The following is a 13,833-nucleotide window of genomic DNA, read 5'->3' as shown; positions in this document are numbered from 1 at the left end:
CAAACCTTATCTTCATCCACTAATGGATCCTCTTATTCCCCGTCGGAGGAAGTTCCAGAATCCTTCCCAGAAGTCTCTGATCTACTTGAGGAATCTGAGCCAAATGCATTCGCCTTATTCTCAGATCCTCCCGCGGTCTTCCGAGTAAATCGGATGCCGCCAGACCTTTCTCCACCTTCCTCTCTTGATAGGAGCTCGAGGAAGAAGTCTCTCCCTCCAACCTCTCCTGATAGGACCTCGAGGGAGAAGTCTCTCCCTCCAACCTCTCCTCTATCTCACCCTGACGATTCCAGTTCTTCCTCTGAATCTGAGGAAGACGATAAGGAATTGTCCAACCCCATTCCCATAAATCCGATGAGATTTGTCAATCCTTTTCGTAAAGGATGGAGACGTGAGATGGTGCTGAGGAAGAGTCCTAAGCCTGGAGGTCCGGAAATGGACATTTATTATCATCCTCCAGAACCATACCCGCATAAGACTCTTCGGTCTCGACCGGACGTTGCCACATACTTACGCGTGCTTGAAATCACCGATGTGACTTCGCGTGATTTTAACTTTTCGCTCCAAGCAATCTCGCGAGAACCATGGGAGACTATTCGGAACGCAACATAACGTTTTGACGCAGCCCATGGAATTCGCCATTGCGAGAATAAGCAGCGATAGAAGACTGCTGCCGAGGCCAGGAGGCCCTCCTCGCCGCCTGCCCAAGACTCAGCGGATTGGGAACAAGAGTGCCGCAGCAGACGACTTTTCTTTGGGGGGAGGATGTAACCGTCCACACCAAGCACATCCTTCCCGGGGAAAAACCACGTCGTCTGCTTTGTTAATTTTTAATTTTTTACATTTATTTTTGTATAATGTTAAATTTTCCCGAAGTGGCGCCTTAATCGCCACTGCTGTCAACCTTGTTAAAAAACATTTTTCGCGGGGATAAAAACCCCCGCCTACAATCTGTAAAAGGGCAGTTGTCAGTAGTCTGTCGTCAGTTGCAGTAGTCGCGTTCCAGTACAGACGCGTTTTTGTTTTTCTAAATAAATATTATTGTTCTATCAATTGCGGTGTTCTTCTTTCGACAATGGACTATTTGGTAATTATAGTTAGTCATGGACAATAAGTCCTTTAAACGGGTTGCCTGGGAACTTCTGAGTGTTCTTTTAAATATCTTTGTGAGCCGTGAAATTAGGCCCCCTTTTCCTACATTTAAATATTACGGTTACACCCTAAAATATCAACGATAATTTAAGGAAGACCCCTGTCACAACGGAAAAATAAGCGCCATCTATGGTGAAAATATTTTTCCTAACAGACTGCATGGGCCTATAGTTCATCCCGGAGGCTCCGGTTGAATCTATCCAAAAGTCATTAAACTCTTACAATCATGTGATATTGGCCAGTCACTAGTTCACTACTCCACGAAATAGTAACACTACTACTTCAAAATATAGTTCTTGACACGCCCCTATATTATGGGTTGCACAACCGTTCATAGCACCGGGAAAGAGGCCTTGGTGCTAGGAAATTAATATTGAATTTAAATTGAAGATTTTCCCATATCTTTCTCAGCGTTTCTTGATGTCGAGCAATCGGCAATTCAAGCGGATATCAAGCTTGAGAAATTCCATCTTGTTTTCGCACGTGGGAGGATCAGTAGGTGGCAGCACTGTCATCAGGGCCTGTGACGCCGGGGAGATCTTCGAAGGTCACTTTCTGGAACTGATCGACGAATGCACTGCTGCTAATTACATCATGAACATGGCGCAAAGGTTATTTTGTAATTAAGTCATCAAAGCCTAGTTTCAGTTGCGACTTTGTCGTTTTAAAGCGACAGCATCTACACTACATTTTTACCTTTGGGTTGAAACCACACTAGGGATGCAAAGCAAAGAGAACATTCCAAGTCGCTACTAATTTTACAAAAGTCAACAAGATGCTATTATTTTTCAGGTGGCTGACAGTGGGGGATTTTCAGTTACGCCCCCTACAGGGCCGTCGAGAGACTTTGCGGGCCCCGGGAAAGGTTATGCGTCGGGCCCCTAGAAAAATTCACCAACTCATAGGGAGGGAAAGTATATGGGTGCACAGCAGTGGGTCCGCGAAATTAACCATTCCGTGCACTCGCCAAAACTACTTCAAACACTCTTTTCCATTAACTAACAGTTCTTAATAGGCCTACCTCTATCGCCAAATTTGAATAGAATAGAATAGAATAGAAGTTTATTGTGCATAAAAAGAATCACGGAGGATTCACGGGATTATACACAGAAAAGTGGGTATATACATGTATTAGGAACTGATTACAATAAATTAAGGAAACAATTAAATATTAAATATTAAACAGTCCATAGTGTAGCGAACAATAATAAACGGAAAAGACTATATTTACAGAATTAGGAACTATTAACAGAAATTTGAGAAAACAAACAGTTTAAAGCGAAATGCACAAAAATCAATAGAAAAACCGTCAAAATTTTAAGAATGGGAATCTATTTACAGAAAGTTGAGAAAACATTAAAAATTAATCAATTCAAATTTAAGTTCGCAAAATTGAGCAGAAAAAATATCAAAAGTTTCAGTAAATTTGTTACACGTACCTTGCATTCTAATTAAGGGGTTTAAGCTAAATTGCGGTAAATAAAAGGTGGAGCGGGTTCGCGAAGTCCGATTGACATGAAAGTTCAATTTTTCTAAAAGTTTAGGGAAAGTTACAATGTGATGGATAAGCTTATATACAAATTTTATTTCATAAAGATTTAAAAGACAGCGCAAAGTAGGAAGGGCGAGAATTTCGAGTAAGGTCATGTAGTCATAATGAGCCTTGGGGATAAAATGCGTATGGCAATACTCCACAAATTTTCTCTGAATTCGCTCAACTTTGTTAAATAGATGAGCGCTAACGCCACCCCAAGCAACCAATCCAAATACGGCACGAGATCTGACAAGGCTAAGGTATAAAATTCGGAAATGTACAAGAGAGCCAAGTTTACGGGTAAGTTTTAGGGCTACACCGAGGGTGCGCCTACATCTATTAACACATCCATGGACATGGTCAGTAAAAATGAGATTCGAATCAAAGATAACAACAAGATCCTTGGTCTTATCTTTGAAAGGTATGACAGAATTATCAACAATGTAACTAGTGAGAATGGTTCTACTTATGCGTCGTGTGTAGGTAACATGAACCGATTTTAACGGATTTATCGGTATATTATTAAGTTTACACCATTGGGCAACAGCGTAGATATCCCTTTGCAAGAGCAATCTATCATGGTCTGAATTAACCATTTTAAAAATTTTATTATCATCGGCAAACTGAAGCAGGTTGGAGTGAATAACTTTGAATTGAAGATCATATAAATATATATTAAAAAGTAGAGGCCCCAGGGACGAACCCTGTGGGACTCCACAATTTACTGGATATGTCACTGAAGTTAATGAGCCATTGCATTTAATTACGTTTGTACGACTGTGCAAATAGTGACAAATCCAATCCAGAAGAACACCGTTAATGCCAAGAATAAATAACTTATCCCGTAAAAATCTATGAGGAACTCTGTCGAACGCTTTGGCCAGGTCTAAGTAAATTACGTCGACCTGACCACGAGTCTCAACCACAGGGGCGACAATGTTCATGAAAGCAGCGTGATTTGTGTCTACGCTTTTGTTAGGGACAAAACCATGCTGGCAATCATTGGGGAACATAGTAAACCAACGCTGGACGTGGGCATGCATTACCATATCAAAAACCTTAGCCAGTGCACACAGTATTGAGATAGGACGGTAATTCTTAGAGTCACAGGCGGCACCAGATGTAAATACGGGTACCACATCAGCCTGCTTCCATAGGGAGGGGGAAATGCCAGTTGAAAGTGATAAATAAAAAACATGTTCCAACAGAGGTAGTAGGATATCCCCTCAACCCTTGATGACAAAAGGGGGAACACCATCGACCCCTGTTGAGAACTTAGCCGGGAGTTTAATGATATATATATATAATATATATATATATATATAATATATATATATATTATATATATATATATTATATAATATATATTATATATTATATATTGAATTGAAAAGTTGTTTATTGTGTATAAAAAGAATCATACAAAGATTCACGAGAATATACACTTGGTGAAAACATCATGGCAAAATAGCAAAAATATTACATATGTACAAGAAGTTTAACTCGAAAAATTAACCGTTTAATTATAAATTATGTATTTGCTTAATACTGACAGAGAATATATCGAACTGTCCTTTTAAAAGACTGCAAGATCTCTGCATCCTGTTAATAGGGATTAGGTTTGAGCTGTTTACATAGAATGTATCAGGGTTGATTCGTAAAAGTCGGGGAACATTAAAATTTAATTTTTCCAGTAGGGAGGGTATTGGCATTAAATTATGTGACAATTTGAAAATAAATTTTAAATCAGTGAGTAAACACAGACCTTTTATAGTAGGGAGTCCAAGGAGATTAAGGATACCTTCATAGTTATATTCTAAATTTTTAAGATAATTTCGAAAACAATACTCAAGAAATTTTTTTTGAACCCCCTCTATTTTAGCGAGAAGGTAGGCGCCACAACCCCCCCAAGCAATCCAGCCAAATGTTAGTCGCGATCTGACCAGACTTAGAAATAGAAGCCGAAAATGCGAAAGAGAATTCAATTTCTTAGTTAACTTGTATGAAACCGCGAGTGTTCGCCGGCAACGGTTTACACAGAAGTGAATATGTTCATAAAAATAAAGTCTGTGGTCAAACTGTACGCCCAGATCTTTAATAAGATCTTTTCGAGGAATTTTGTTAGAATCGATGACGTAATTCGTGATCACTTTTCGGCAAATGCGTCTCGTGTAGGTCACATGGACTGATTTGACTGGATTTATTGGCAAGTTATTCTTAGAGCATTAAAGTGCTAACGAATCAAGGTTCTGTTGCACTAGTGCACTATCAGATTTACAATTTATACTCTTGCATATTTTATTATCATGGGCGAATTGGAAAAGCTTGGAATGATGTACGGCAAATTGCAAATCAAAAATGTAAACATTGAACAGAAGTGGGCCCAATGATGACCCTTGAGGAACGCCATATTGGACAGGATATATCACGTTGGTTAGTTCACCGTTGCATTTTAGGACATTGACCCGAGTGCTCAAGTAGTCTACTACCCAGGATAAAAGATTGCCACCCATACCCAGAGCTTTTAGCTTGTAGCTTAAGAACCGATGGGAAACCCTATCAAATGCTTTCGCCAAATCCAGATAAACTGCATCGACCTGGATCCATAAAGGAAGCGTGATTGGTGTCAACGCTCTTTCCCGTTGAAAAGCCATGCTGGCATTCGTTGGGAAAGAACTCGAACCAACCCCGCATAAATTTATGCATAATCATATCGAAAATCTTAGCCAAGACGCTTAAGAGGGAAATAGGGCGGTAATTCTTGGGATCTGTAGATGATCCATTTTTGAAAATGGGCACCACTACAGCTGTTTTCCAAATGCTAGGGAAGCAATGCTGCTATATTGACCGATTAAAGATATGTTCCAGTAGGGGTAAAAGGAACCCCGCACATCCCTTGATAATGAACGCGGGAATACCATCAACCCCCGTTGAAAACTTATTTGGCAGGCGTTTTATGGCCCAAAAGATGTCAGACTGGGTTATAATCTGGTTTACGTAACTATGAGCTGCAACGTCATGGGAGGCAAGGGAATAGGTCTCGTTTTGGTCGGTGTTATCCACGGAAACCTTTGAAAATAGGTCTTTGAAGCAATCAGCCAGTTTATTCGGTTCAGAAACGAGCTGTTTGTCTATATTCAGCGTAATTGTAGATCTAAAGTCTTTAAGGTTTCCATTGACAAAACGCCAAAATTGTTTGGGGTGGGCTAATGCATTTTCGCAAGTCTGTTCTGTTAAAACTTTTCTGTCCCGTGCTATTATACGCTTGACAAGGGCCCTGCTCTTACGAAATGCGATAGCATCCAGCAATAACCCAGTGCGACGCTTTTTCCCATAAAGGTATTTTTTATTTCTAATCGCCCGTTGTAGATCCAATGAGTAACAATGAGGAAATTTTTCTCCACTAGGTCGACCACGTTTGGGTATACAAGTGGACATTGCAGAGCATATACGGTCTGTTAAATAAGAAACGCAATAGTCAACATCGTCAGATCCCAGAATTGGTGTCCAATCGGTATTACACAGTGAATTATAGAGTCTAAAATAATCGCCTTTTCTATAATTGAAGACGGGGCTGATAGATGGTAAAGTAGTGCGAAAGGTATCGGTATGTTTCAGGCAAAAGGGCGGGTGATAAGGGTCAATCTGGACAAAAGGATCTTCAAGATCAATAATTTCTATACCGTTTATATTTGTAAGGCATAAATCTAGTAAATTTTTGTTTTCTGGACACTTATTGATTTGGTGTAAATTTAAGCTATAGCATATTTCAAAGACGTGGGCTGCTTTATGTTTAACAGGGGAGGTGCAACCGTGATCGCCAAAAATCTCCCAGTTAATCCCTGGAAGATTGAAATCGCCGAGTAGCAGAAAGACGCAATCAGTATTCAGGGTAGCCGTAAGTAAGCGATCCTTGTAATTTTTATATTGCAAATCAAAATTAGATGGGCGAAAGTAACAATTTCCCAATATAATTGAGCGCGAATTGTCAAGATTAATTTCTAGAAACACACATTCTGGAGTTCCTTCAAAGTCTTGACGTCTTATATTATATATATATATAATATATATTATATATTATATATATTATATATTATATATATATTATATATATATTATATATATATTATATATTATATATTATATATATTATATATATTATATATATATTATATATTATATATTATATATAATATATAGATGTACATCATACGATGTGGCTTAAAATCAAAAAGCGAGATAACTTTTCTGGCTAGTCATAAACTTTTACAACGAAAGTGTTAACCCATTTTCCATTTTGCAGAATATTGTAAAAATCAGATGCCAAACGGTTCGTTATCCTTGTGAAATTTAGTCTAAAGTAAATTGCCTTGTAGCCCTAGATCAAAATATTGTAATAATGGTATTTTAATATTATAAGAATCTAATTTCGGGGCGCCACTGCAAAGAACATGGGGTCTACAACATTTAGTGTCGGAGACATGGCCCCCCAAACATTTGCCCCAAAAACGAGAAAATATCCCAAAATGTGGAGTAAGGGTTATTGCCATTACCCAACTTGTTTCGAAGTCACAGACAATTTCAATAGCCTTGAATTTGAGAAACACTACTGTAACTTTAGATAGCAGAAGGGTATTTAATGAGTATAAGTACGCGTACGGCGGTAATGTAAAGCTAATACCAAGTGTCATAGTGTTTTAAGATTTCTCAGCACCCAGTAAAATTGTTGCGATTGATGGTTGAGTTTGTTCATTACGTTAGTGTTTGATGTGTCACAGGGAAAACGCCATGATACGATCCCAATGTAAATGCTCTTTATTAGTTCTTAATTCTTAATCTGTAACAAATAACTACTACAAGAATTGTTGAAAGTGTTCACCACCTGCCTTAAAGCAAACTTGAACACGTCTTACAAACGATTCCCTAACACGTAGCAAAATGCCTGGAGTATCGCGAACAGTTTGACAGGCATTAACGATTCGTCGACGAAGCTCCTCCACATCAGGTACTTCGCTCTGATAAACTATGTCCTTCAAGTGGCCCCAAAGGAAGAAATCGCACGGGTTAAGTTCGGGTGATCGAGCAAGCCATTCCACGGGTCCACATCGACTTATCCACCGAAAAGGGAACGTCGCGTTAAGGTGAGCCCTGACAGCGAGACTGAAATGTGGTGGTGCACCGTCATGCATGAACCACATTCTGTGCACCAAACCTAAGGGCACGTCGTCAAGTAATTCCGGTAAAACGTCTTGTATGAATTGTAGGTACGCCTCACCGCTTAACCTGGGTTCTTTCTCCTGGTTCGTCCTCGAAAATAGGAAGGACTTTGCCTTCTACGGCCTCTGGTACTTCTTGCGCTCTAGGTTGAGGTCCAGCCGGTGGGATTCATCATTCCTGTCTTAAACGTCTGTCCACAGCCTCTAACGTCAGTCGGTTTGGTAAACGTCTTTGCGGAAATCTCTCCTGATAGAAACGTACAGCTGCCTCAGCATTCCCCTCGGCTAGTCCATGCATAAGATGCATATCCGCTTAAGGGTTCATATGTTTTAGAGATAGGAAAAATGGGTTCATATGTTTTAGGCATAGAGCCAAAGTTGTCATATGTTGTAGGGATAAGACATAATGGTTCAAGCGTTTTAGGGTAAGATCAAAAGGGTTCCAATGTTTTAGGGCTAGGGCAAAATTGTTCATTTGTTTTAGAGATGCGGAATATACAACAGATACGTTTTAGTGGTTTAGTAGAAAAACTCTGGCTACTTAGAGAAATAGGCGCATGTACAATCGCCATGAAATGTTCTTGATATGTATGTATGTACAATAGTGATTAACAGGAAAATTTAGGTGAAATATCACACTTGTAGTGTTTCTCAAATTCGAGGCTATTGAAATTGTCTATGACTTCGAAACAAGTTGGGTAATGGCAATAACCCTTACTCCACATTTTGGGATATTTTTTCGTTTTTGTGGCAAATGTTTGGGGGACCATATCTCCGAAACTAAATGTTGTAGACCCCATGTTCTTTGATACGATTCACTCAGTTTGGTCCAATAAACACGCTCCCCTATTTGTGATGGACCTTTCAAAAACACCCTGTATGTTAGGGAGCTAACATATTATTAACTCATGATATTAATCTATTAATGCGTTCAAAAGGGAAATATAAATAGACATTTTTGATGTTAAAACAGGAGGTAGGCAATCCTCAGTATCGGGTCATGCCAGGAGGTTGATACTTTTCTGTCTCTGCACACTCTCATGTTACAAAAATATTACAGCGCTGGCGTCAAAAAGCGAGATGGAAGGCAAAGTTTTACCCCCGTGTCTTTCCCTACAACAGAAAGTGAGGTTTATGAAAACATTCCGTGGTGCGATCTATGAGGTTTACACTCGAAGTCTTTAATTTCTTTGGTCAACCAATCAGCGCTCTTCTTTAACATTACGTTATCTATTTCTTTCATCCGGCGAATATAGTTCTACTTTTGAGGCATCGGGGAGCGAGAATATTATTGGTTCTTGTTGATCATAGGCTTCGTAGTGCAAACCTGGTAATTGTAATGCCGTTAGCCTGCCTGCGCACTAGTGCTAGTAGTGATTCCCGAGTTTTATTTTTAGTTTTGCCGCTCTTTAGAGCTGGAAAACTATTGTTCCGACCTCTGCTTGTCGGCTGGCTGGAATTGTTGTGACCTGATGAATTTTGTCATAAATGAACATTTCGAATTTTAAATTTCCCGCGAATTTTCAACTCGAAATTCACCCGTAGTTCACGTTACACCTCATAGGTGGCGTAACGTATTTTATTTCAATTGAAATTATTTTTCTGTCGGTGCCGGGAGGCGAACCTGCGACGTCCCGATCCATACTATGACGCCAGTGAAGAAGCCAGGCACTCTACCAATCGACCCACGCTCGCTTATAATATATAGCGAGTTAAGTTAGAGTCTAGAGAAGAGAGAGGTAGAAGAATGTGGATGGTTTTATGATAATACCAATTCAGAATAATATTTTAGGTCATGATGTTACATATTAAAATAAAAATTCATTTGATAGGTTTTCCTTCAACACTGTTTGACCATACTCACCCAGACTGGTTCATAATAAATATTATTGGTAAGATCAGTTACTCCATACTGATTTTTGTTATATATTATTAGCTTATTTTGAAAATCTTTGGTATTTCGTAATTTAGACTCTACATCTGAAGCTGATGATGTATTGTTAGAAGAAAAGATTTGCTCTGAAGCTGAAAATGAAACAGTGATAGGAAATGTTGGCCAGAGTTCACAGGATGTGTGTGATATTAGCATGTCAAATTTTTCTGTTGACAAATGTACCCAGACAAGGCCAGAATTGAATGTAATGGACCGTAGCACCCAGTTTTATGTTAATTAATAACATTTAAGTTGCGGAAACTATTTTAATCAATATTTTCATAGCTTTTGTCGTCCATATCGGCAGAGTTTATTAGAAGGATTTCTGAAAATATAACCCTCAAATGACGGCCAAACCTGAACCTAACCAAACCAAACCTTAACCTAACCTGAATCTAATCAAAATTTTGGAAAAGGGGCAATATTATTTCGGAACTTACAAAATACATTTTTTTGGAAAATGCATAATATTATTTGAGAAGTAAATAAAGATAAACAACAATATTATAGAAAAGGTGTGACATTATTTGGAAAACTAAAATAATCTAACCAAAAGGTAAAGGGTAAAATATTAAAAAACATGGAAAATATATATATTTTAATTATTTTCCGCACCTTAAATTTAACAAATTAGCCTTGAATTAACCTTGAATAAATGATATTTATTGAAAAAACTGTATATAATATGCGCGAGCTAAAGTAAAGTTTAGATATTTTAATTAGTTTCCGCACCTTAATTTTAACAAATTACTAAATTAGCCTAAAATTAGCCTTGAATAAATGATATTTATTGAAAAAACTTTATTTAAAATGCGCGAGCTAAAGTAAAGTTTAGCCCGATACTCACCCAGACTGGTTGCCAGCCCCAGATCGTATCAAACAAAAAGTATTTAATTATAATTTGGAATTTCAATTTTAGTGAATCCTAGATTTTAAAAAACCCATTGAGAGTCTGTAACTAAACGTTAACGACCTCTAGTCTCTGCCAAGTGGTTTAAATTTCAGACCTCTGTGGGAAAGGGGGAATTCAATTAGCCTGACATCACATTTAAATTAAGTTATCATTCTAAAAACTTAGTTACTCAACTATAAATAAAAGGGTATTGGCAAGTATTTATTTACTATAAGAATGCCTAAAAATGCGTCCGGTGCGCGCGTGATAGTCGACAATCCCCCCTCATGGGTGGGGGAGGCTGGAAATGTAGGCGGGGCTTAATATTTTCTCTTACTCTATGTTTTCCACCATCTATCTCTTTTACCTTTTCGTTAAGCCTTGGTTTGGTTTTTGGAACTCACTAAATCATAAGCATAGTACACTTGATTCGATTTAGAAACAATAGAGACACGTATTCAAAATCCATTAAGTTAGGTTCAAAATCTTTAACTAACTTGTTAATGGCAATTAAAAACCATTCGCGTATCGTTTCAGCACCGCTGGTAGCCTCCATTTTTTGTTTACTTTGCTCGAGGTTTTTTATCTCTATTCGAAATACGTCAATCGCGTGTGTATGACCAATCCCCACGGGATCCAATAGGAAAGAGCAGAGCAATGACGGACATGAAATGGGTGGGGCTTATTTGTCCACTAACACCGGCGTAAGAGTAGAAGCGTAAAATCTCGCTACTTAGGCATTCTTATAGTAAATAAATTCTTGGTATTGGTGGTTAAAATAACGTTACTATGAATAAATCAAATAAAAAATCTACAACTTAAGCTCCTCAAAAAAATTAACATTAAGATAATAAGGGAGAATACATAGTTTAAAGACTAGTTGGATTCATACTATTTACACCAGGGGTAAATAACGAAAGGAGTTAGAGACGCTAGCTTCCGTAGTGTAGAATACAGTGGGACCTTGAAACGTCATAGAATTTGTAACTAACGTAGTGCCATCTTTGGAACTGTATTGTAAATAAGACCAGAACCTTAAAAGTTTTGCCTTAAAATCTCGCACCGCAAGGTATTCTGGGTAAAGTAAAATGGCGGGTGTCGATGTTGTGAAGTCGTCTCATAAATCAACCCAATATAGTTATTATATTCAATCGCGAGTAAACAGCGATTTAAAGAAGAAAGGTAAGTCAACAATTTGCAATTTGAAGCCGGGGAAATCCTCAAAATGTGTTCAAACTTGTTTTGCCGTAAGTGCGCGGTTACAGAGTCGGCCCAGTGAGCTAAGGCTTAGTGATTTTTCCGAGTCAGTGCCAGTGGGAACTGTGGGATCAGGATCATCGACTGTATCTGTGACTAAAGAAATTAAAACAACTAAAACTGTATTGAAGGATGCAAAAACGACTTTAATTCCATTTCATTATCGAAAAAGGAATTTACCAACTTTAAGATTGCATGTTTCTAATTCAAGTGCACCTTAATGAATAAACTTTACTCTAAGCCTAATTGTCACTTAGTCGTAAGCAGACGAACACTAGCAGACGAAAGTAGCAGACGAAAACTAGCAGACAGGAGGAAATCGATATCCCAGCATGACTTTCGAAACTTTGCTGCCACGCTATTGGTTGGAAAATATCATACTTATTTTGAATTATAGACGGCGCGACCGAGGCGTTTTCTCTTTTCTGTGTCTACGTTTGAAAGTCCCACTGTATTCTACACTACGGAAGCTAGCGTCTCTAACTCCTTTCGTTATTTACCCCTGTTTACACTGACTCACTGGGTGAGTTTAAAGCTGGGCCTCCTCTCGTAAATGGTATGAATCCTCCTAGTCTGTAAAACTATGCAACCTCAGCAAGATCAAATTTTCAAATCTAGCTATATAGCCAGCCATCTATCTATTTTTAGCATTATAATTTAAATTAATTGATCGTGATGATTTAAAGTTAAATAATTATATTTTGCTAATGTATTTATTATTTAAGTAATTTTATTTAATTTAAATAGTAAATTTAATGATGGTAATTAAGGGTTCCACGAGAGGGTAGAATTTTTTCAGTAATGTTTTCACCAGGGATAAAGGAGGAGCGTGAGGATATTTGTTTTCACGCTTAGAGGATAGGCAACTCCCTATCTCCGACGGCAGCTTATTCGATATATAATCTGTTCCAGCTTTGGTTGTCAGCACGCGCAAACCCAGATTTCTATGTTGAAGCGGCTTAGTGGCGATCATTGACGTAGCTTTGTGCGTGCAGACAACAGACAAAGGAAATACTGATTTACATTATTTAAAACCTCGACATTTTAAATCCTGAAGATGAGTATTTTTTTGTCTGTTGTCTCGAAATATTTCTTTCGTATGTTGTCAGCACACAGAACCAAAGCTGTAACACATTAAATATCGAATAAGCTGCCGTCGAAGATAGGGAGTTGCCTATCCTCTAAGCGTGAAAAAAAATTTCCTCATGCGCTTCCTTTATCCAGGTTTTTACTTTTGGCGTCTTAGAGGTTCTGCAAAATATAGGTCCGACCCTGGCTGGCTGGCTGGCTGAGCGTCCCTTCAACCCCATTTTTAATTCTAAAATTGTTTTAAACCATAAAAGATTAATGCTTTTATGCATATAAAATAGTTGTTAAATTAACTTTTTTTTGGCACAAATATTAGTGCCAAATATTATGAGATTTTTGTAAGGTTTAGGCCGGGGTCACCTTACAATAAATTTAGCTAGCCTAGGCAAAACTTTTTATGGCCGGGGCCATCTTGTATTAAACTATTAAATATTTTATTCCTCGGCACAGAGGTAAAGCTCTACTTATTCTTGTTCTTTCTTTTTCCTTTTTATTAAGGTACTGTGAAATTGGTGATATTTTCGCCTTAGCAATGCTCAACCTGATTGACACAATTCTGGGTTAATATTGTTTCAATAACTCTTGCTTCACAGTAACCAGATGTTGTATCTCACAGTATTAATTGTCGAAAATGAGTGGACACAAGATATTTCGTAAACATTGTTTTATGGCGTAACAAGACCAGTAATTATCATAAGCTTTTACTTTCTACCATTAATATAGAAAACATACTTTCCGAGTGGCACCTAATAATTTCGGT

General features: G+C 38.1%; 1 long non-coding RNA gene across 1 annotated transcript; it reads left to right on the top strand.

Annotated features, from left to right (window-relative positions):
- The first annotated feature begins 11,632 nt into the window (after nt 1-11,632).
- LOC149596254 (uncharacterized) lies at nt 11,633-12,230 on the top strand. The gene is made up of 2 exons (XR_016379350.1): nt 11,633-11,909; nt 11,980-12,230. It is a non-coding gene; the product is annotated as an uncharacterized LOC149596254 (long non-coding RNA).
- Nucleotides 12,231-13,833: the final 1,603 nt, after the last annotated feature.

The sequence above is a fragment of the Phalangium opilio genome, unplaced genomic scaffold, assembly GCF_054372755.1.
Source record: "Phalangium opilio isolate 3A_F unplaced genomic scaffold, DU_Popi_V2 ptg000390l_1, whole genome shotgun sequence".
NCBI lineage: Eukaryota > Metazoa > Arthropoda > Arachnida > Opiliones > Phalangiidae > Phalangium > Phalangium opilio.
This window is presented reverse-complemented; position numbering and strand designations above follow the sequence as displayed.